We start from the raw sequence: 24,876 nt of genomic DNA, 5'->3' as shown, positions 1-24,876 counted from the left end.
CATATACTCTTTGCTCCTTTATTAGACCGATATTTACTAAGTGCCATCACCACTAGTTAAAGAACTGGCATGTTTTTCTTGTTGCCTGTGAGAAAGTTACCCATCCATGCTGCTGGACTAATTTAAGGTTTCTGTCACAAACTACATAGGCCAGACCTTTATATCTTCACTGTGAATGCCTAAGCACTTCAGACTTATTGGTATTATACCCCCTTTAAATAACAAGATTTTAAGGCAGCTTTGACACTTGGTAGGGTTGGAGGGAATTTTCCTTCCATTTAGCTAGCAACAGAAGAAAAGTAGAATTTGCCCAGGGTTAAGCTACAGACACAAAGTAAATAGTAATTCATAAAATAATAGGCCATTATGTTGTGCAGAAAAAGCCTGCTACTGTATCTCAGCTCCACACTTGTGGTCCTAAAATGAAATATGAATTTCCAGTCTTCACTGTTTATCAAAAATAATGAGCACTTTCTTATTTTAGCAGACTTTATAGGCACTTCTGGGGAAAATATTATGTGCAGCTAAAACGGGTTTATTTTGGAGGTCACTTTTCACTCTGAAATAATTTCCAAAGGGAATAAACCATGGCATGGGCATTTTCCCAAGGATTAGCTGAATAACAATGTCAGGCCGAACTAGAAAGTTGTCATGCAACAGAATGACAGAGTTTGCTAGAAATATTTTAGGATCATGGGTATATTACTAAAGCAGGAATAATAAATTAAGGTTCCTGTTATAGTTATGTTTAAGCTTTATTTACTATCACCATCTCTCGATGTAATGAGTTGGAAAGGAGTCACAAGATGAAGCAGGGCATATTTGGAGGCTAGGTGTTTTTTTTCTTTTCTGGAAAATGTGTGTTAAACAGTCGATGGCCTATTCAATGAAAGAACAAAATAAAAACAAATAGCGTTGTATACCATTTGATGACATACAATTTTCCACAATTTGCATTAGTAATAGAAACACACTTGTAAATATATTATTTATGTCATTGCACACCAAATAATGATCTTGTAAAATTATCTGCTCTGTCTATGAAAAACTACTGAAATTGAGATCAGAAAAATGAAAAAGATTATGTTTCACAGACAAGCAAGGAATAGTGAAAATATTGATCAAAACTGTAGTGGGTAACAATGTTATAGAATTTATGCTCTGCTTTAAAACTATTTCTTCCAATTAAGCTATTATAGAGAACAAAGTTTATAATTATAATCACACACACACACACACACACACACACACACACACATACACACACACACACTACTGGCCACTCACTATTGCAGGCTAGATTTTGAAATTGCATTTTTTCTAGCAATGGTGTGTATTACCTAGTGGAAGCTTGGATAATATAGTTAGTAAATAATATTTATTGGTGTGGATGCTAGAGAGGAAACATACTTCACCTTAGAAGTGTACATGGTATGGAATAATAAGATTTTATAAATAGATAAATATGGTATGCAGAGGAGTAAAAGAAACAGAGAAGACAGGCCCAGAAAGTTTCCAACACTGGATTGCAAATTGCCATCGACAAAACCTGTCATTCATTTCTTAACACTTTAGTGCCTAATGTTGTTCAGGGAGGAGGCTTGCAAATGTTTGTTGGCTAAATAGAAAGGAAGTTAACAATAGATTTAGAGGGAAGGAGACCAGTGGGTTGTCGAGGTGGATTTCTCCTCCAAGCCACTGAAGGATAAAAACTACAGGGCACTAAGTGGGTTAGGGCTCTGATTGAGAAAACTTGTCCTTCCATGCTTTAACTCAATGAAAGGCAGACAAAAAGGTACATTAAAAACATCAACAACAACAACTGAATTTAGTATACATACAAGGAACACTAAATAGACTTGAGTAGGTTGTATTTTATATATTTAGGCATATGCATGTGTGTGAGAGCATGCATGCGTGTGTATACACAACACATACACATACACCCACCCACATATTTAACAATTAAAGAAAAAGGAAAGCATGATAGTGAGAGGCAGCAAACAGGTTATATGGGAGAGAGTGAAGGGAGAAAAGGGAAGGAGGAAATGGTCTAATGTTTAATTAAAGAAAAAGCTAAATTTAAATTACATCAGTCTGTCCGTCCGTGCCCCCCCCTCCCGTATTTCTTTGTAGTATAGAAAGCAAGGCTACTTCCCATCAGCCTGGATTTACTTCACTCCCTAGCTGGTGTAGGAGTTTCTTCTGCATCATCCTTGACATGGATCTAATGAGAAAATGATTTGTGATTGAGGTAGAAGGTTCAGATGTAAAAACCTTGTTTCAGCGTCTCACACTCCAGATAAACAAGTACCTTAGAAGATGCTCAGGACTGAGACACGCGTCAGCTGTGGAAATGGAGACCATTGGGGGTTTACATTTGGCTCCATCTGTTGCACACACCCAGGTACAGCATTATCATCTGCCAAAATCCTCCTTCTACCTTGCAGATAGAAATATCTGTACTTAAAAAAATAATGCATTAAGTGTTTTTTTTTTCTTTTCCTTTTTTCATCTTTATCTTTCCCACCTGATACTACTTCAAACCCAAATTTTATTAGTTCCATCACTTGTTGCTTCTAGTTCCTGGTACCAAAAAAAATGTTTTTGACCTTAATTTTCAAAAGCTGAATGTAGATTTGAGGAGTTGTCAAAAAAAAAAAAACCTCAAAAGATCTGAAGAACAAGGGTGTGATGGTTACTCATGATTGAAAAGAAATCTCTGGACACGTCTGTGTCTGTAAGGGATGGTATAGAGTACATTAACTGGGTTGTGAAGATTCAGCCTGAGCGTGAGCAGCACCGTTCCTTAGGCTGCAGTTCTATACTGAATAACCAAAAGTAAAGCTAGCCAAGAAGCACTCACCACTCTCTGCCTCCCGACTGGATGCCATGTGCCAAGACAGAACGAGTTCCCTTTGATTGGAAGCCAGAATAAACCCTTCCTTCCTTAACTTGCTACTTGTCAGTTATGTTGCAAGAATACGAAAAGGAAACGACAAAATGCATTTCTCTAGCCTGGAAAGCGGGAGGAAAGAAAGAAGTTTCCACAGCACAGACCTTGGTAGATCTTGGGAAGAGACGCCCTATGCCTTAGAAGTAGTTAGATCCATGGGGATTTGGTAAACAGAAGCTAGATTTATATACTTTGAACACAGGGAATTCATTGCAAGGACCCCAGAGGAAGGCAGGCTGTGGAATGGGTGTGGTAGACGCATATAGAGCCACAGACATTAGGAAAGATAGGCTGACGAGCATGGATGGATGGTGAAGCGATCCAGCTTGTGCTGAAGCGATCACATAAACAGGAATGAGCGCCACATTAGCATCTGAGTGGACTGATGCCGGTGGACCCCCGTTAGAACAATAGGCATTATACACAATGCCCCCCTCAGGGGATAACTGATAACAAAGACCAGATGGCCTTGGCTTTCTAGGTCTTGACACTATGCACTCACAGGGACGCTGGAACACAGTGGTTTGTGATTCACAGGTAGAATGAGGAAGCAAAGCCCAAGCTGGGCTGAATAATTGAAAGAAACTTTCAGATCATACTGCTTGTCAACCGTGGATTTGTAGAGTCCAGTTTATGCCATTGATAGCTCACTGGTATTTTTCTTTCTTTCTTTCTTTCTTTCTTTCTTTCTTTCTTTCTTTCTTTCTTTCTTTCTTTCTTTCTTTCTTTCTTTCTTTCTTTCTCTCTCTCTCTTTCTCTCTCTCTCTCTCTCTCTCTCTCTCTCTCTCTCTCTCTCTCTCTTCTTTCCTTCCTTCCTTCCTTCCTTTCTTTTTTTTTTCTTCTTTTTTTCGAGACAGGGTTTCTCCGTGTAGTTTTGATGCCTGTCCTGGATCTCACTCTGTAGAACAGACTGGTCTCGAACTCACAGAGATCATCCAGGCTCTGCCTTCCGAGTGCTGGGATTAAAGGTGTGTGCCACCACCACCTGGCACTGGTGTTTCTAAAACCATAGAAACAGTATATCTGGCCAAGCGAAGGAAAAAATTCACCCCACAGTCCTCCCAATCTTAGATATATGAGACCAAATACACTACACTGTGCCTGTTCTCTGCTGCACACAAATCTGTCCTGTAGATGAGTATTTTCCACTGATCCAGAGGCCATTGATAACAGTGGGCCTCATCTGAGGTTGGAAACACAGAAGAAAGGGCAATTTTACTTTTACCCGCTTAATTTTCATATTAAAATTTTATTAAACAAAACAAAACAAACAAAAAACAAAACCACGAAACCAACCAAGTTTCCCCCATTATGACTTGTCCTCAACAATGAAATGTCTTTGCAGAACTCTGGTCTGGGGACAACTTGATTTTTTTCCTTTTCTTTTATGGGTTGGTTTTATTTTAACATCACCCAAGCAGCTCTAATGACGCACGCAGTTACAGAAATCTTGGATAGGGAGAAAACCTAGTAACTCACAAATTATGTTAATCCAACAACAGGCCATTCAGTGTTGTTCAGTGACTGGGAAATTATGTTATGGTCAAATAAACTGTGGGCTTTGGTTCAAAAGGCATTCTCAGGCAGCGGCAGTTCCTCCCAGTTGCCTAGATATTATCTTTTCCTGGAAGAACCTAATATACCTTTAATCCTCAAATTGTGGTGTTGTTTGAAAGGAGGAAAATATATTCTGGAGCTATCAGTTGCTTTGACTTACAGTCATAACTAGCAAATAATTTTTAAAATTTTCTTTTGTTAGTGTAGAGATATTTGGAAGAGACCCTGGTAATGCATGATAGAAAAATTATCTGTATTTCATAAAACATTTTGTTTGCTTTTTGAGGCAGGGTCTTATGTAGCGCAGGCTGGCCTTGAAGTTGTTATGTGCTCAAGGATGATCTTGAACCTGATACTCCTGCCTCTACCTCCTAAGTGCTGGGATTACAGGTGTAAGCCACCATACATACCCTCTTTTACAATTATTAGCAGTGACATTTAAGTCCATGAAGTAGAATTTTTGAGAAAGGCTGTGCCATTACAAAAGATTCACTGTTTTCATTTTTGTCATCTATTACCATGCAGTGAATTAAAATTAGTAAAATTGAAAATACAGTTTTTTTAGGTTAACCACACTTTAAGCTTGTGTTTGTATAACAAAGATACTCATTCCAACATTCCATGAAGTCTTATTGGACAGCGTTGGTCCACAACTTTGACAATTTATCATGAGAGGTGAAAGTCTAAATTATTCTGGCATGATTCCATTCTTTCTATTGAAACAAAACTTTTCCATCACAAGTTTGTGTCAGCAACATTGGGACTATTAAAAAAGGGTGATATTTATGCTTTTGATGTGTTTAAGGTATCTAACATACTTTAAAATTAATTTTATGTCCTAGTCTATACACTTGTGAGTTCAGAATCATTGAGAACTTACTGATGGATTTTTAAAAATTTTATCTGCCATATATAAAATTTGTGAAGATGTACTCTTATAAGCAGTTTGGCAGTTTAAACTTACTTGACATTTTCATACTGAGTCAGGGAAGAGAACCAGTTGGTTTAAAAACACTAATCTTTATGAGTGTTATCTCTAGTTTTTCCTGGGCTTATTTTTGAAATCCAGCCTTACTGCTAGTTTGTGGACTAGATACTCACACTAAGGATGTGAGTCAGTGCATCTAAGGAATGAAGGGATTACATTCCAAGCCCAGCTCTGTCTGTTATGTTCTAAGTTACAACACCACATGACAAGGCAATCAAACCAACTGGGTTGTTATTAGGGAACCATGTGTGGATCCTGTGGACTTAAAAAAAAAAAAGACTATGTCACCAGACAATAAGTATTTGGTGGATATGGCAACTACCCTCATCTGATTACAATAAATTATATATATGTGTGTTACAATATCACATTGTAAGTTATGATATGTCAACTATGAAAATAGAATACTTTTTAGTGACTTAAGATTTAACTTAGAGAATTTATACTTAAGAGTATTAATGTTATTTCCCCATTTATATCAGTAGAGGCTTTTTTAAATTTACAGACCTGTTATCTGGTATCAGTTCTCAAGTCAGACTTTTTTGAGAGGAAATATTTTATTGTTCTACTGCCCAAATAATGACATTTGCTCCTTGTTTTTAGAAATTAAATGCACTTTTATCATTTTGAAACTTAAAATCATGTATTTGGCATAGTTAAGAGTTTGTAGATTGGTATCATGGTTTGAACAGTTGCTCTATGCATAAATGAGTCTATCCGAATTTTCCTAGGTATTCACTGTCTTTCAATTTTCTAGGGCCTCCCTGTCCTAAGGCCAAGAAGTTAAGTGAGGATTTGTCCAAACAGAGTCAAGCTTTCTCTGAAATACAGAAATTCAGGATTCACTCTATTTATGCTCTTGGTTTAGTGATGTAGAGTGAGATGATTCTAATTTGGCTCTCAGTAGCACTTTTAATATTTTACTCCAGCTACAATACGTGTTACATTTGGTAACTATTACATTTAAATTTTAGAGTTCTGTATTGATTACTCAAAAACACTACAAGCTAGGTTTGTGTGTTCATGCCAATAGTTCCAGAACTCAAGAGACATAGGCAAAACGATTGCGGATAGCTTGAGTAAGTAAGTAAGATACTGTCTCAACACGTACAAAACACAAAAAGAAATCACTGGAAGCTAATTAATTTAGATTTAGTTTTGAATATACTTAAAACTTCTGATAATAAATTAAAAATATCTTAAATATTAACACACTATAAGAGCCTATTCTCTGGAAATTTGTAGTGGTGTTTTCACAACTGAAAAGTATATACTCTTTTTGAAGAGATAGTTTGTGATATTATTTCCTAAACTAATGCTTTCATGCATAGTGATTTTAATGGTTAAAGAACTACCTGAAGCCAGACATTTGTGGAGGATATAATGTAAAATTTGTTTATCTGGATTTTCACTGATCTCAGAAATTGCTGTTACTTGGTTATTCATTTCTATTTCTCTGTTTGAGTCTTAAGAATGAAATATTTTTGGTTTGTGAACCTAGCCTTTAACGGCTGAGCCATCTCTCCAGCTCTTGATCTGTTTGGGAGGCATCCAGGCAGTGGGACCAGGTCCTGTGCTCATTGCATGAGTTGGCTGTTTGAAACCTGGGGCTTATGCAGGGATGCTAGGCTCGGCCTGGGAGGAGGGGACTGAACCTGCCTGGACTGAGTCTACCAGGTTGATCTCAGTCCTCGGGGAAGGCTTTGCCCTGGAGGAGGTTGGAATGGGGGGTGGGCTGGGGGGAAGGGGAGGGCAGGAAGGGAGAGAACAAGGGAATCTGTGGCTGATATGTAGAACTGATTTGTATTGTAAAATAAAATAAAAAAGAAAAGAAAAAAGAATGAAATAAAATGCATACTTACCAATTATACAACCTAGTATATATCTTATGTATCAGTTCCCCAGTGGCCGTACACACATTATCTTATTCAACTCTCACATGAATGTCACTGTCACTAAGGTACTTAAAAAACAAAAGACTGGGATAAAGTTATAATTTACTCAGTGGCGAGAAATCAACATAGACAGCCTGATTCTATAGCTCTTTCTGTTAACTGCTATATAGCTGATGTCACAAGTTAGGATATAGACTCAAGGATGCTACATAAGGAAGGATACAAACTCAACAGTGACTTGTCCAAAACAGGGCAAAAGAAACATGAATTTCAACTGAGTCTAACTTCCAATAATAGCTTTTTCCCCCCCTATTTTTATTATTGAAACAGACTCAGCAAAAGAACATCTATAGGCCACCAGAAATGAGTAAGAATGGGAAGAAGGTAGGTAAAAGTCTGTTTCGAGTACCTCCATACAACTGTATGATGCCTATTAACTTGTCACATGGGCCTAGAAATCAGTTTGTATCCATGGTACCTTTCTTTTTATAGTGAAAACATCCCAGAAGCAAGACTATTTTATCCTGTTGCATAAGGCTTATATTTTCCAGAACGAAAGAGGTCAGTGATATTTGGAGGGCCACAACTACTGTTCATTAGATTTACTTGAATGGCTCTGGGGAGTATTTTTTATTTGCACATGCAGGAGATTTCAGAGGTTGGCTTCACTTAGAGACATCCTTGAAGAGTTTGTGATGTTATCATGGTGCACAGTACCATCCCCAGTTAGGGGCTGCTGCAAGAAACACAACAGAGCTAATAAGAACTGTGTGACAATTCAGTACGACAAGGACAACACATTTGAAAGGAAAACTGTGGCTGTTATTGATAAATTTTGGCCCGTGATTCAGCAATCTGCTGCACATTTACCGAGGCAACTTGAGGTCCAGGTTAACTGTTCAGTAGCTGAAGATGCAAAGTGGAACACAACACATGCAGAGCTCTACAGCAAATGCCAAGGAGTGGTTTGTGACCGTTCACTTGTATGATGCCTAATGGTGCCGGTCTCCGACTAGTAGGCTCTACAACAATTGGGTTCAACAACTGAGATAGCTGCCTTCATGTTTGTAACTCTTGAGACAGGGAGCTTGACAGAATGAAGAGAAGTGGACTAATATTAGTAGAAACAGAAAAATAGCAGAGTTTTATAGGAGATAAGAGATAGAGATGGAATTCAAGGAAACATGGAAATAAAATCCAACGTGAAATATGGATCGATTGACATGCTAACTTTTTTTTGTTTTTGTTTTTCGAGACAGGGTTTCTCTGTGTAGCTTTTCGCCTTTCCTGGAACTCACTTGGTAGCCCAGGCTGGCCTCGAACTCACAGAGATCCACCTGCCTCTGCCTCCCGAGTGCTGGGATTAAAGGCGTGCGCCACCACTGCCTGGCGACATGCTAACTTTTACTATGCTCCAGTAAGTGCCAGAAAGAAGTTTTTTTTGAACTTTTATAATTGTGCGCCAATTTGTATATATCAATAGATGCAACAACGTTTTATGAATGCTTAAAGTTTTTCAAATCTCTCAAGCTTTCTCATGAGCTTCTCACTGCAACTGGAATAAAGGAATAGTGTAAACAATCACTTTGAAAAAAAACCCAATGGACTGATTCTTTGAAGAGATATTGAGTAAACATGACAAATCTTATTGATGTAAAAGTCATTAAACAGTACAAGTGAGTAATATGCGAGGCAACATATTTAAATGGTAGACACATTAAACATTATGAGGTTTAGAGTTTAAGGCAGATACCCTGACAGGAATAGAGCCAAGGCCAGAGCTTGATAGGGGGTGAGTTTGTGGAAGAGAATGGGCAAAAGAGAAGGTTCTTTTAGGCTCAGCAAGGATGAATGGAGTCTTGGCAAACCAAAGATGTCCGTGATCTTTGGAGAGCAGGACAGTAGAGAGAAGAGGGCCCAAGGTGGAATGAGGTGAGGTTTACCTGGTGATGATTATTAAAGCTCGTGTAGGTGCTGTGCATGAGTCCCTCTAGGGACCAAGGAAACTACCAATTATACAAAGAGTGCTTAACGAATCAAAGAAGGTCTCTTCTCACTCAATTTCCTTTAATGCTTTCTCTACCAAGAGGCAACTGAGTCTCACTAGTTCATGATTCATGTTTAAGAGAAATGTTATTCTGAAATTTGTATTCTAGTTCAGAAGTTTCTCAGTGGGTTAAAACTTTAGGGTAGTTTCAAATTTCTTCCAAATTTTTTTCCTCTTTATTATAGTTTGTATAAATATTAATTCATCCTAGAAATGACTTATGGGAAGAGGGCCTCCCCCTTCCCCTTTCACCATAGAGCACAGCATTCCAGGAAAACCTCATTTCTGCTGATGAATGGCTATTGGCACACGGAGATCTGGCATGAGACTGGGAAGAAGGGGTGTAGCTGACATGAGAAAAGCTTGAGAAGGAAACCATAATCCCCCCTCAAATTCGCTGCTTATTAGAGGAGCTAAAATGATTAAGCAGCTGGAGGTTTTGATGTATGAGGAAAGATTAAGAGAATTACATGTGTGGAGGCTGGCTGAAGAGCTAAAGGAGTATTGCATGCATGAGTATGCGGTGGGCACGAGGGCGGCTGATAATCATTTGCAGATAATTGAAGGTAAAAGTCCCAAAGAAAGCAAGGGATTGTGAAGGTGGTCTTTAGAGGATTATCTAAAGGTAATGGATGATCTGAAGAAAAGGGGAAAATGTTTCATCAGGAAGACTTTCATAATGGGTAAGATTTAAGGGTAAAAACATAATAATCTTGTAACAGAAGTGGTGAAATTCCCATCTCTTGACTCACTTAGGGGAAGCCTGTAAAGTTTTGGGAGTGTATAAGGCTGTTTTGGTGGGGGAACAGATTTGGTCATCAAGGACATCCCTTGTCCTGATGTTTTATGGCTTGATCTCCAAGATGAATCAATTGGTAAACAAGAATTTGGAAACTCCCCAGGAATCATGCCTATCTTATCTCACCGACGATTTTCAAGTAATAAAGACGTGTTTTCCCATCTCTTCCTCTTCTGATTTCCACACATTGTCCCTGACATTATCATTTCTTAAGGTACATTCTGGTCTGTGGATAGAGGAATCACATGACTAAAAGATAAGCAACATGTACTTCGGCAAATGGCAGGATCAAGGAACATTCCTTTTATTGAAATCTTTTTTCCAAAGATGACTGATGTGTCATGGGGGTGGGGGATGTTCAGTGTTCCTCGGTGCTTAAACCATGTTGCCTCGTCACATGAAATTGGTCAAGACTTGGAACAAGTCATTTTAATGCTCACAGAGTAAGTAAAGAAGTCCCATGACCATATAATTTCCTGTCCTTTGGGCTCACAGTTTCTAATGTTTTTCCCTGGAGAAGGAAAAAAAAAAATCTTCATATAAGATTTTTGTGCATGTTTCTTTCCCAGTGTTATTGATGCAAATAATTAGAATTAACCTGAAATCATCAATGATAGATTAAGAAATTTTATTATCTCCTTCAGTAGCTAAAAAATTATGGCTTTTGAAACTATGTATTGACATGTAAAAACACACAATGATATTGGAAAGGACACGCACATACAACGGCATCCTAAAGTATTAGGTAAGTTGAAACCCAGAAACAGATAGATATTTAGTTACCTCTCTGTCTTTGAGTATTCCTTTATATCTGTGCAAGTAATGTGAGCTACTGGCCATATTTGAGCATTCTTTACCTTTGAGGTACAAATGGTTGCATTTGGATATGAATGTTTTTCATTAAGTAATTGACCACATACATAAAAACTTAGGCAGATATGTGTATGTTTCTGTATCATTTAGAAAATGAGTATAATTCCTGATGACCTCTACCTCCTCCCCATTCTGACAGTGTCTCATTATGTAGCCCTGGTTGGCCTGGAACTTGCTATGTAGACCAGGTTACCTTGAATAAAGATTTGCCTGCCTCTTTTTTTTAAGTGCTGGATTAAGGGGGAGTTACCACATCTGGTCCATTAATTTTTTTTCTCCCCCAATTTTTGTAAATAGAAATTGAAAGGATGTTGAAGATGAATTTATGTTCACACTTTACAAACTATGTCCAAGTACTTTAGTATATCAGAGTATTTTATGGTGAGAAGAGCTGTCACTGACATAGTATTAGACACTTTAAACAACACTAGAGAAACTTTAACACAGCAGGGTAAATTTCGTACTCTTCAAGACAGGGATATTACATTGCATTTGACAGTAAATCAATAGAGGGAATACTATGAACATAAACCCCTATTGCCTTTACAGTTAAGTTTTAATTATGGTCCTTATTATTTTTCATTATCATAAACCATTAAGATTATGAAAAAGAATAATCATAGTGATAAGAAAAAATACAAAAATGACAAGCAATTACACGTATGAAAGAAATTCATGAGTCAATCACTGATTAAAAAGGAAAACTTCCTTCTATAAGTATTTGTTGTGTTCATACGGTAGGCCTTTAGTCTCATAGGGTCTGGAGCATCATTAAGGAATAAAAACAATAAAAATGTTTGTTTCTGGGGCATTTTTATTCCTGTAATTGTGAACTCTTCCACAATGTAGTATGCTTTTCTTATGTACACTCAGTAGGGGAATGTCCTTGGCCAGCCCAGAATTCAGGCAGTCGGAAAGAGGAATCAGTTCCTTCACAATGTTTCTAGGCCCAAGGTGTTGCCATGGAGAAATATAAATAAACTCTGCTCTGCATCATCACTTGCCTTTGGTTGACCTAAAGAGCACTCTTTTTTTTGGGCATATTACTGAAGTGATTGAGGCTGATTTAACACCGTTCTGAAACAATGTAAGTAATTATCATCCTATTTTATTTGTGTACTTATTACTTGATTTTTCTCTCATTTCTACATCAATTTAAGATTCCTCATCAATTGCTTAAAATGTGCGTGCGCACATGCACACCACATTCTTTTTATTAATCTGCCCTTCTACTTTTCATATGAAGGAGGGACAGACTTATGAGTTTAATACTTAATAAAAGTTAATAGGCTATTAACTTTTAATAAATGTTTTAATAAGTTAATACGCAATATGAGAAACTGGTTTAGACAGGATTGAGACCAAATAGTCTAGCTCCCAAGTATGGCTTAGTAAACACTGCACCTTCTCAAATACAGCTGGACTTTCCCCTACTTCTCTGACTCAAGGATGCTTATAAGGGAAGACTCTTCCTGTTTGGTACCACTAAAGGAATATATACATTCCAGAATGGCAGAGGCAGTTATTTGTAACTGACTGGTAACTAGTTTCCACTCTTGTAAGCTAACAAACACCCATGTCTTTCTTCCTAGGTACCTACCTCCTCTCTACTCTTTTTATTTCTTTTTTCCTTCAGGCCATAGACTTTAAAAGTTATTTAGTCTCCATAAAGCAGGTATTTGTTTCTTTTTCTTCTGATCCATACAACCCATTGGCTCTCCTATAGCTAGAAAAGTTCTCTGTGCTTTAAAAATTTAAAAGGCAAGTCTTTTCCCCCCTGAACATGGTTCTGATATCAATCGTTCATCAGTCCATATGTTTCTTCTCTTTGTTACACACTTTTGATTCTATAATTGAGGTTTTGATAATTCATTATCAATTATAAAATAATTGTATTCTGTTTTGCTCTTTTGCTTATGAAAATTAAACTCTGGCATTTAAACTTCTGATATTTAATTTGTCATATTTCTTTTTTGTACTCACTTTGATTTTTTTAAAGTTAGTGCATTAAGTTGTTAACTATTTGTCTCATTTCTTGAGTCTTTTGGCACTCTTTTGAATTTTTTGATGAAGACAAGTATCTTAACTGTCTAATTATAGTCCTGGCCTTGCTCATTTCATAGAACCGGTTCTTGTGTTGTCCCAATGGGAGAATCATCTTGGCGCAGGGCTTAGCAATTCTTTTTAGTAGATAAAACTTATTTTTTTAAAAAACATTTTCCCTTATGAAGTTAAGCTGAATTGCTAGTTTTTAATTATATCCATACCATTAGAGTGCTACCCTTAATTTATTGACCCATTTATTAGGGAATCTAAGAGTACATGTTGGACAACAGAATGATGTCTGCTTATTTTGAAAGTTTGTATCTTTTGCAGTATCTTAGAAAAAGTTTCTGGGGCTTGGAAAGATCACACAGTTCTGAAAAAAAAAGTCTGCATAATTTAGCAAGAATCTATTTGTACATTTCCAAAAAACAAAATTGAAACTGTTCAGCATTTTTATATTTTCAGAAATTATTCTTCCAAGAAAAGTGGCCTCCTCTTTGATGTAAATGTTGAAATTACAGCATCTGACAGATTGTTATAGACTATTTTTACATGGCTCTGGATATTGGGTTATTCAGGGTTCAGGAGAGCAACAGAGGAGAGTCACTGTGGATTGTTTGATAAAATATCTATTGCTTCTATCATTAAAGATTAGAAAAATTTCTGTATATTCTTTTGGGTTTTAAAGGAGAATTCTTACAAATACATCGTAGATAATTTTTTAGAAGGGTTGAAATAACAGAACAAGCTACAGGAAGGCATAATACAAAGAATGCAGAAAGATCTGATGGGATGTTTGAGGTCCAAATGCGGAACATTTGAGGACGTAGTTTCCTATATGGGAATCATGTCTTTAGATAAAGAACACAGAGGGTTTAGGCACTAATAGGCTGAGACAAAATATTCTGTTGACTCTGCCTACCCAGTAATTGTAGCTTATGAGATGCCCAGTAGGGCTGGAAGCCCAGCTGCACTCCAGTGGTGGTTGGATCACTGCCAACAACGGCTGGTGTTCAGGGTCTTCTTGCTGTGTTGTGGCAAGACTCTGGCAGCCTTTTGGCATTTTCATCACTTTGGCAGAGACGGCCTGGCTCTGAGTGTTCTCTGCTAGCCTCTGAGGCTGTGTGTCTCTGTGGCGGCACTCCACCGAGCCATCAAAATCATCACATTTGACCTTGTTAGTGTTGCAGCAGTCTTGGAAGCAGGGAAGCTTCACCCAGGTGGGATTTGCTTCCCTAAGAAAAAGTCACAGAAGGCCTAGTGTTCCTGTTCTTTTCTAAAATAACCACCAGACTTTCTTGTTTTCATTGACTAAATGTGGGAATATAAAAACCAAAGAATAAAGCGCCATGAGAGTTGACTTGTAAATCACTAGAAGTAATTTGGTTTGTGTTTTTTAATTAACTCACAGCCAAAGAGAATTACAGAATGTTGGAATTGTATAGTTCGACATATACATATCCACATGATCCTCTTTATTATATTTCCAGGCATCTTGTCATTCAAAGAAATGAAGCCTTTTATTAATGAGGACCTTAATTACTTCTTCATCCTCCTCCTCTTCTGTGGTACTGGGAACTAAAAACAGGACCTCATGTACATGATTTATCTCAGAGCTATATCCTCAATATGATTAACAAGCATATATACATACATATATATATTTCTTCATATACATATATGTTTCTTCATATATATACCAATAAACTAGGCACAAATCGTCCAGAAAGACACTATGAAAAGCCTATACCTTTGAATAATACATATAGAAGGAGGAGAAGAAACCCAGATAAAAGGCACAGAAAATATTTTCAACAAAATCATAGAAGAAAATTTCCCTAAGATAAAGAAAGAGGTGCTTATTAAGGTATAAGAAGCATACAGAATACCAGAGAGGATCAGAAAAGAAATTCTCCCATGACACATAATAATAAAAATACTAAATGTACAGAACAAAGAAGGATATTAAAAGCTGTAACTTCAGTACCCATCTCTTGCCAATAGACAAGTCACCTAGGCAAAAATCTAAACAGAGACATATTAGAATTAAATTATGTCATTAAATCAAAGGGACCTAAGAGACAGCTACATAACATTTCACCAAAACTTTAAGGAATATGCTTCCTTGTCAGCAGCCCATGGAACTTTCTCCAAAATTGACCACATATTGGACACAAAGCAATTCCTATCATGTATCATCATATCATATGCGTATATCCTATACAAAATAAAATATCATTCAATAACTCTAACCAGGCAAGTGGAAGACATATAATAAACACTTTAAGACATTGAAGAAAGAAATTGAAGTAGACACCAAAAAAAGGAGAAGAATTCCCATGCTCATGATCAATAAGGTTAATATTGTGAAAATGACCATCCTATGAAAAGCAATGCACATTCAAAGTAATCCCCATCAAAATTTCATCACAAATGTTCACATTAAATAAAAAAATCTATCTTCAACTTCATATGAACACACACACACACCAAACAAACAAACAAACAAACAAAACAAGAAAAATCTCCAAACCCAAAAAACAAACAAACAAAAAAACCTCAGGCCAGCTAAAGCAATCTGGAATAATAAAAGAACTGCTGGATGTGTCCTCATCCCTATTTCAAGTTGTATTACAAAGCTCTAGTAATAAAATAGACATACTGATCAATGGAATCAATTTGAAGACCCAGACGTAAGTCCACACACCCACAGATACCTGATTTTTGACAATGAATTAAAAAAATATGTACTGGAGAAAAGGAGAAAAGATAGCATCTTCAGCAAATGGTGCTGGTCAAACTGGATAGCTGCATGAAGAATATAACTAGATCCATATTTATCACCCTGCTCAAAATTCAACTCCAGATGGACTAAGGACCCCAATAATAGACCAGATACCTTGAGTGTGATAGAAGGAAAAGTAAGAAATAGGCTTGAACTCATTGGCACAGGAAATAACTCTCTGAACAGGATACTGCTGCCACACACATTAATGCCAACAATTAATGGTACCTCATGAAGCTAAAGGGTTTCTTCTATACAGCATAGGACACCATCATTCAAGCAAAGTGGCAGTCTGCAGAATGGGGAAATTTTTTTTTAACCAATTATACACCTAATAGAATATTAGTATCTAGAATATGTATAAAGAGCTAAAATAACTGAACATCCAGAAAACAACTAACCCAAATAAAAACTGGAGCATAGAACTAGATAGAAAGTTCTCTAAAAGTGAGACTCAAATGTCTGGGGCACACTTACAAAAAAAAGTTCAACATCTTTAGCTGTCAGAGAAATGTAAATTAAGACTAATTTCAGATTCCATCTTTGTGGTATTGCATTCCCCCAAATATTGTGCATGCTAATAAACTTATCTGGGGTTAGAGACAGAACAGTCACAATATTAAACATAAATGATAGGCAGTGGTAGCTCACGCCTTTAATCCTAGCATTCCAGAGGCAGAAATCCACTTTTCAAGGATACAGCCAAGCATGGTGACTCACGCCTTTAATGCCAGGGAGTGGTGGTAGAAAGCAGAAAGATATATAAGGTGTGAGGACCAGAAACTAGAAGCATTTGGCTGGTTAAGCATTTGGCTAGTTAAGCTTCAGGCTTTTGAGCAGCAGTTTAGCTGAGAGCCACTGGGATGAGGACACAGACGCTTCCAGTCTGAGGAAGCAAGACCAAGCTGAGAAGTTGGCCAGGTGAGGTTAGCTGTGGCTTGTTCTGTCTCTCTGACCATACAGCATTTCACCCCAATAACTGGCCCTGGGTTTGATTTTATTAATAAGAACTTTCAAGACTCATGCTACACATCTTATAGCAGTTAGAATGGCCAAGAAAACAAAACAGATGACAGAACATCTTAGCAAGGATGTCGGAAAAGGGAACACATATTCATTGCTGGTGGGAGTGTGAAATGAATACGGCTCCTATAGAAATCAGAGTGGAGGTTGCTCAAAAAGATGAAAATAGATCTACCTCCAGATCCAGCTTTACTGCTGTGAGGAATATACCAAAGGTCTCTACATCATACTACAGAGGGATTTGCTCATCCATGTTCATCGTTGTTGCTCTATTAATAATAGCCAGATACTGGAAATAGCCAAGATGTCCATCAACAATGAATAATGAAAATGTGGCACATTTATACAATGGAATATAATCCAGCTATTAAGAAAAATGAAATTACAAAATTTTCAGGTAAATGGACAGATCTAAGAGCAATCATCCTGAGTGAGGTAACCTAGACTCAAAAAGACAAATATGAGATGTTTTCTTTTAAGGTATTCATATGTATGTTTCCAACCAAATAACTAGTGAGGTTAGGTACCTAGTAAGGGGCCAGGGGGGAGGAGAGGATCTTCCAAGGAAGGGGAAATAGATCATAACAATATAAAGAGATAAAGCAGAAATTAGAATAGCAGGATTAAATGGATAAGGCAACGGGGATTAGGGTAAATGAGAGAATATAGGAAGGGACAACTAACACTGAAGGCCTTTTGAAAAGCCATACAGAAACCTACTACCATAGAAGCTTCCTAAATGCATACATGTATGGAAGGGATCTGAATGGAGTCACCATATAATGGGGGAGACAATGCACCAACTAGGCATCTTATGCCACCAAGGAAATTGTTCAGTCCCAGGAATGGGTCACATCTTGGGGAATCCCTGGGCAAAGGTTCCCATGGTACCCACCGAACATCTCAGGCTACTGCTACTGCTATTGGTTGCTCTTCACAACTTGATGGTAAGACCATGTGGCTGAAGACAGCACTCACTCATGTCATCAAATACAATGAGGTTGAGCTGGTGCCCAACAAGAAGCTTCCCTCCTACTGAATAGAATTCGTAGTGCTGGAAGGTACTCTGCATGCTGCCAGAGCATAAAGGTAATCTACAGTATCACTCACCTACAAATCCTGTCACTTATAACAGTGGCCTGCCCGCAGGATATCCTGGTGCCCTAGTGGTCTAAATGTCATGGGAGTACCAAGCACTTTTTGATTGGACTTAAGGCCCACTCTGTGGGATGAAACTCATACCTGACACTTCTAAAGTGGCCAAGAGCCTGGGAAGCGAAAGTCATGAGCCCTGGAGGAAAACCCACTACTATTACTCTTGAAAAATAGTGATGAAAACTATTCCCAATGATATATTACTATATGTATAAATCAGAGCATTACTCAACTTACATCAGCGAAGCTTCTTCTTTCAGTGGATAACAATTAAAACAGAGACTGCAAACTGGACAGTTATTCAGTGAGAGACTTTGGAGCACTCAGTCTTAAGTGGTAGGCCTTTGTTAAACTCCTTCCCTTAAGGCTTAGGGTTCTATATGGAAGAAGAGGCAGAAAGGTTGTAAAGGCCAGGGGTGGTGGATGACTCCAAATAAGCAGTGTCTTCTGAAAGGACCAAGCAGATGCCTTAACAGGCTGCACAGTCTTCTCTCAGAGATCAGGCCTCAATTTCAGTTTCCTGTGACTAGAGCAAACAGTTTCTGGGAGGGCCATGAACAAAAGACAGAGTCCTTGCAGTAGCTCCCTTTCTGCACGGACTCTGACTGCTTAAGGTTTAGCCAATTGTTTACTGTCTGGGACCCCTCACCAACTTAGAGCTACATGCATGGGTCAATGTGAATGTTCGAGGCCAGCCAAACCCTGTGGCAGCTCAAGGACAAAGCTTGGGACTTGTTCAGGCCTGCCCTAAAATGATAACTGTAACCCCCAATCAGTAAATTCAAAGGTTACACACCCTCACCCAATCGCATGATGCAAAGGCTTGTACCACCCTGCTTGAGGTTTTTCACTTTAAAAACCCCTCACCCTGAGAGTTCAGGGCTGTCCTCCTCCACCTGCTGCGTCAAGTGTTGGACACAATCAAGCCCGGGCTTGCTTGTTATCAATAAACCCCTGTGTGTTTTACATTGGATATTGGCTCTGTGGTGGTCTTGCTTGAGGCCCTTGTGACATGGGCACAATACTTCTAGACATAGCAGGACTGGTATACATATGAATGTACAGGGACTGTGACAGCCTTTATAGGATCTGCACACGTTCAAACTGGGCAAAATACAAACACTAAGCAGGAGGTGTCGCCACACACTCACATCCCTAACCAGGAAGCTATTTTCTGTTGGTGACTTCTGGGAAAGAGAAAATTAACTTTCTCCAATGGTATGTTATTGGGTTATTGGGTATATCAACCATACCCCAAGGCAGACCCTATGCCTAGAAGTAGTTGGCCACATAAAACTCATTCTGTGTTTATTGTTTGTTTTTTTTCTTTTTTCTTCTTTGTAGGCTTTTGTTTTATTTTGATATATTTTATTGGTTCTTTGTTTTTTGTTTGAGAGAGAGACAGAGACAGAGACAGAGACAGAGAGACAGACAGAATATGAATTTAGGTGGGGTACGGGTGTGTGGGAGGAAATGGGGGAGGTGAAAGAATATAATCAAAAAGTACGTATAAATTTTTTTAAAACAAATAAAGGTTACAAAACTTTGAAGTGTACATATAACCCAAATAGCTCTTAAAATATTTCACTATGAAATATAAAACAAGATGCTATAAAAATAAAAAGTCAGTTCTTCATTTATAAATAAATTTAAATGTGTAACTCCGAGGATTGTTTATGATAAATCACTAGTATACAGCAGTGTGAGTTCTGTGTCATTCCAGTGGAGTCAAGTTCCTAAACGGATGTTCCGGTTTTCACTAGTTTGAGTCACACATGCTCTTGGCAGTGGTTGTTGGATCTATACAGTTTAATTGCATGTTCTCCTCATGAGGATTTTGGGGACCTGGTCAGTCTGGGTGCTGCACACAGCTCGACTCCAAGTATCCTGCTTTTCTCTTCCCAGAACCAAACCTGCCATCCGCAGGACCCTCACTACCTTCTTTGACGCTGTTGCTTTCCTACAGCATCATAGTTACCCCAAGGACCCCCACGACCTTCTTTGTTACTACTGCTTGCCAACTTACAGCATCACAGGTATTCTGAGAGGGCGACCCTGCTCTTTGGGCTCTTTTTCATGAGTTGCTATTAGGGACTTGTAGAAGTGGATAGAAATCCACCAGTAAGAAATATGAAGTGAGTTACCAAGAAATAGTCATTCAGGCATCCAGGAGATGGAATCCGTGACAGGGATCTGCCGTTGGATGACCGTTTGCCATGTTCCTGACCCACCACACCGTGGCTGACATCAAGCTCTTTGCTCTTGGCTGAATGTCTTGCTGTAAGGGCCTCTTTACCAGTCTCAGGAGGACAGGGCTAGGGTAAGTCAACTCATTTCAAATTCAGTCCCTTAACCACCTGTGACTTCGAGAAAGGTAGATGTGCTCTTTCTATATTACCTGCCAGTCTTCAGTTCTGTATTGAGGAATACAGACCTTGGGAAACTCCTGCTATGCATGGGAGATAATTTTAGTATGATCCTCATAATACACATACATTACAGTCCAAATATAAGATTTCTTTCCTTTCTTTTTTCCTCTTTGTGTGTGTGTGTGTGTGTGTGTGTATGCATGTATGCATGAGTGCAGGTGTGAGCATGTATGCATATGTATGTGTGGAAGTTAGAAGACAACTTCCATTGCTGTTCTTTTAGGGGCCTTCCACTTTTTGTTTGGGAAAGCATCTCTCATTTGCTAGGCTGGCACACCAGTAAGCCCAGAGATCTGCTGGTTACAATTTCACTAGTGCTAAAATGAAAAGTATGCACCCCCATGCCCAGATTTTTATATGTGGTCTGAGCATTGATTTCAAGGCCTCCTTATTCTCTCAAGGCAAGTACATTATCAACTTGGCTGCCTCCTCATCCCTTAAATGTAAGTTTTCTATCAGAATGTATTTTAACACAGTGTTGAGATTTTTCTTCAAATAAATCATTTCTCTGGCTTCAAGTAAATACTAGATCTATATTTTCTTTGATTTTTTTATTGTATAAGTAAGTATAAAATGTATAGAACACACACACAAATTAATATGGGAAATTTCAAATGAATGTTTTTTTGTCTATGACACATGCACCTATCTTTAAAAAAGTAATAGTGATAACCTGAAGTTTAAGATGAAGACAATATTATGATCATGGAATTTATTTTTTCTGCTACTTTGAGAGGAATAAGCAACAACTAACAAAATAGACAACATTCCCTTATCATAGAGAGTCGCTTAGCTTCTTAGGTAATGCATCTACATTGTTAGAAATCTTCATTTTCCCACAACCTCCCCCAATCTGTGGTATCAGGGATAGAACTGGGAATCTTAAGCACATTAAGAAATACCCTGCCACTGAGCTACATGCAGCCCTTATTTTTCAACATATATAAAACTTGATTCTTTAGCTTGCCTAGAAAGAGGAATAATTTAATTTTAGTGTTTTAAATAAACTTTGTTTCTCACAAAAGAGAAACTGCTGGAAATATGTGATTGAATTTTTCTACTTCGGTAAGACAAATTGCTAAATGACCTTATTAATAAAAAAAACAGAGCCAGATATTGGGTGAATTCTGAAAGATCAGAGAAGCAGTACAAGCCACAGCCAATTTCACTCACCTTGCCAACTCCTCAGCTGATCTTGTTTTCTCAGACTGCAAGCCTCTGAGTCCTCACAGGAACGGATCTCAGCTGAACTGCTGCTAAAAGCCTAAAAGCTTAAAAGCCCTAGTTCCTGGTCCTCATACCTTATATGCCTTTCTGCTTCCTGCCATTACTTTCTAGGATTAAAAGCATGTGTCTTTCCCAAGCAAGACATGAGATCTCAAGTCTTGGGATTAAAAAGATATGTGCCACCAGTGTCTGGCCTCCATGTCTAATCTAGTGACTGTTCTGTTCTCTGACCCTAGATAAGTTTTATTAGGGTACACAATATATTGGGGGACACAATGTATCACCACATTATTCTCTTATCAATTACCCATGTGGAGTTACTGGGTCTGTTACACCATGTTTACGGTTTCTTACCTGTTTGAACAAGCTATGTTTAATAATGCTTCCCTTTTGAATATTTTGAACCCTCTCCTTCATTTGTACCAATTTTATTCCTCTGGAATTCTCATTCTTGAATCCTATACTGGTGCCTTGAGAAGCCATTCTATTTCTTACTTTGTAAATTGCAGCTGTGCCCAATTTTACAGCTGGAAAAAATAACAAATTTAACCTGGTGTCTTAGCAAGTGTTGATGCCCACACTCGAAAAAGGAAAACACATGAATATACATGCACATGTACTACACACACACATATACTACCACCACCACCACTACTACTAACAACAATAATAAATGAAAAGGTAGTAATATTTAAGGATCTTGATTTAATTATGGAAAGTAACTGAAAGTAAAAACAGGAAGCAAGGTTGTCTACCATGTCTCATTTGATTGTCTGTGCTTGGCTGATAACACACGGGAAGCAGCATGCCACCATAAAACTGAAGACAGTCTTGCTTACAGAGAGGGAGAAAAAAAAACCCACATGCTTATTTTGTGTGGCATTGAGACATGATGCTGTCATTTACAAAGTTCACATCCAAGACTGCAGTATTGAGTTATAAATATAACGGTAAGACAAAAAATTTCAGTGTTTTAAATAAAGTTACCGTTTATTTGTATTGGACTGCACACCCAGCTGTCCTCTGTGGGCTCGGTGTTGGACACCTCTGTTGTAGAGCATTATTTGTTTGCTTCCCAGGAAAAGATCAAAAGAAAATTGGGGATGGTGAGATGGCCCAGTGGGTAAAGGCACCTGCTGCCAAGCCTGACAATTTGAGTTAAATCCCTGATACCGGTAGAAAGAGAGAACCAACTCAGACAAATTGTTCTCTCAACACACAAACGCACGCACGCACTCACGCACGCATGCACGCACTCACGTACGCACACATTACATAACTAAAAATCCAAACAAATAAAAACATGTAAAAAAAAACCCCCACAAACAAGTGGATTTATGCACTCCATAGTAGAAGCTACACCTTTGTCTTGAACCACATTGTACAAGAGTTTGCTTGAAATGAGCCACAGATCAAATACAAAAGACAAAATCAGGAAACTCTCAGGAAAAAAAATAGGAGTAATTTTTGATGACATGGAGTTAGATTAGAAAATTAGAAATTAAAAAAAAAGATTTGAATAGACACATCATTAAAGAAGATATAAAATGACTAAATCATCTCCGTGTTCAAAATCATTACATTTGTTAGTTGTTGGAGAGATGCCAAAGTCATTAGTTATTGAGAAATAAAGTCCAAAGCCACTCATTAGAAGGTTATAATAATAAAGATGAGTAATAAATGGTATGAGAGCCGGGAGAAACTCTCATCTATGTTAGCTGGAATATGAAATGGAGACATAACTTAGGAAAACAGTTTGGCAGTTCTTGAAAAAGTAAACACAAACAGCATTTTCTCCAATAGTCCTACTCTTAGGCAGTCCACTCAAGAAAAAAAAATTTACCCAAACCATGCATCTTTATAAAAGAATGTGCACAAATATTCATTGCCAAATTAACCATAGTATCTTCAAGTGCAAACCCAAATGTCCACTAACAGCTGGGTAGACAAACAGCGTAATTTATTGATACACTGGAATACTGTTTGGACATAAAAGGAAAGGGAGTGGGGGATATATATTACAGCACAGATGAAACTTGAAAAACAGTATGTAAAGTTGAAGCGATTGTACAGAGAAGAGTTCACATTGTATGACAATATTCAAACGAAACGTCTACTGTAATGATATTTTGTGTACGCTAATAAACTTGTCTGAGGATCAGAGGACAGGGCCAGCCACTAGATTAGATATAGAGCTCAGACAGTGGTGGCACACACACACACACCCTTAATCCTATCACCTGGGAGTCAGAGATCCATCTGGATCTCTGTGAGTTCAAGGCCACACTGGAAACAGAGCCAAGCGGTGGTGGCACACACCTTTAATCCCAGTACTGGGAAGCATACACACACCTTTAGTCCCAGGAAGTGATGTCTGGGCAGAGAAAGGTACATAAGGAGTGAGGAAACAGGAACTCACTCTCTTTAGGCTGAGGATTTCATAGAGGTAAGAGCTAGTGGCTGGCTGTTCTGCTTTTCTGATTTTTCAGCTTTCACCAGTATCTGGCTCCAGGTTTTTTTTTATTAAAAGACCATCTAAGATTCTAACAGCAGTCTACAATATGCAACTTTATTGTGAAAAGGCATACTAGAGGTTGCCTGTGCCCGAGTGAAGGAGACAACCCCAGGCAATGGCTGCTAAGGGGTGCAGGGCTGCTTTGGGAGTGATAAGTATGTTTTGAAACGAGATTGCAGTTGCAATTGCATGGATTTGTGAATACATTAAAATTTACAGAATTGTCACATTAAAATACTTTAAAAATAAACTAAAATATGAAGACAATGTACTATGTGATTCCATTTAAATGAAATTTGATACAGAAAAATTAGTCACTGGTGGTTATGGTTCTCTCTGGGAGTTACTGACCTTGGATGACACAAGGGTGTTAGAAACAATTATTTTCTTTACGTTTTGTCATATATATATGTATATATTATTATTACATACATATGATATGTGTACTTCAAAGTATTTACATATATAATTATATCATGTACTTTATACTGTGTATGTTATAATAAAATACTTTAAATAATTCAGAGGTTTTGTGCTAACATAAATTTACACTTATTTACAAGAGCTGCACTTTTTGATGT

The sequence above is a fragment of the Peromyscus leucopus genome, chromosome 17 (genome assembly GCF_004664715.2).
Source record: "Peromyscus leucopus breed LL Stock chromosome 17, UCI_PerLeu_2.1, whole genome shotgun sequence".
Taxonomy (NCBI): Eukaryota; Metazoa; Chordata; class Mammalia; order Rodentia; family Cricetidae; genus Peromyscus; species Peromyscus leucopus.
Note: the sequence above shows the minus strand (reverse complement) of the source record.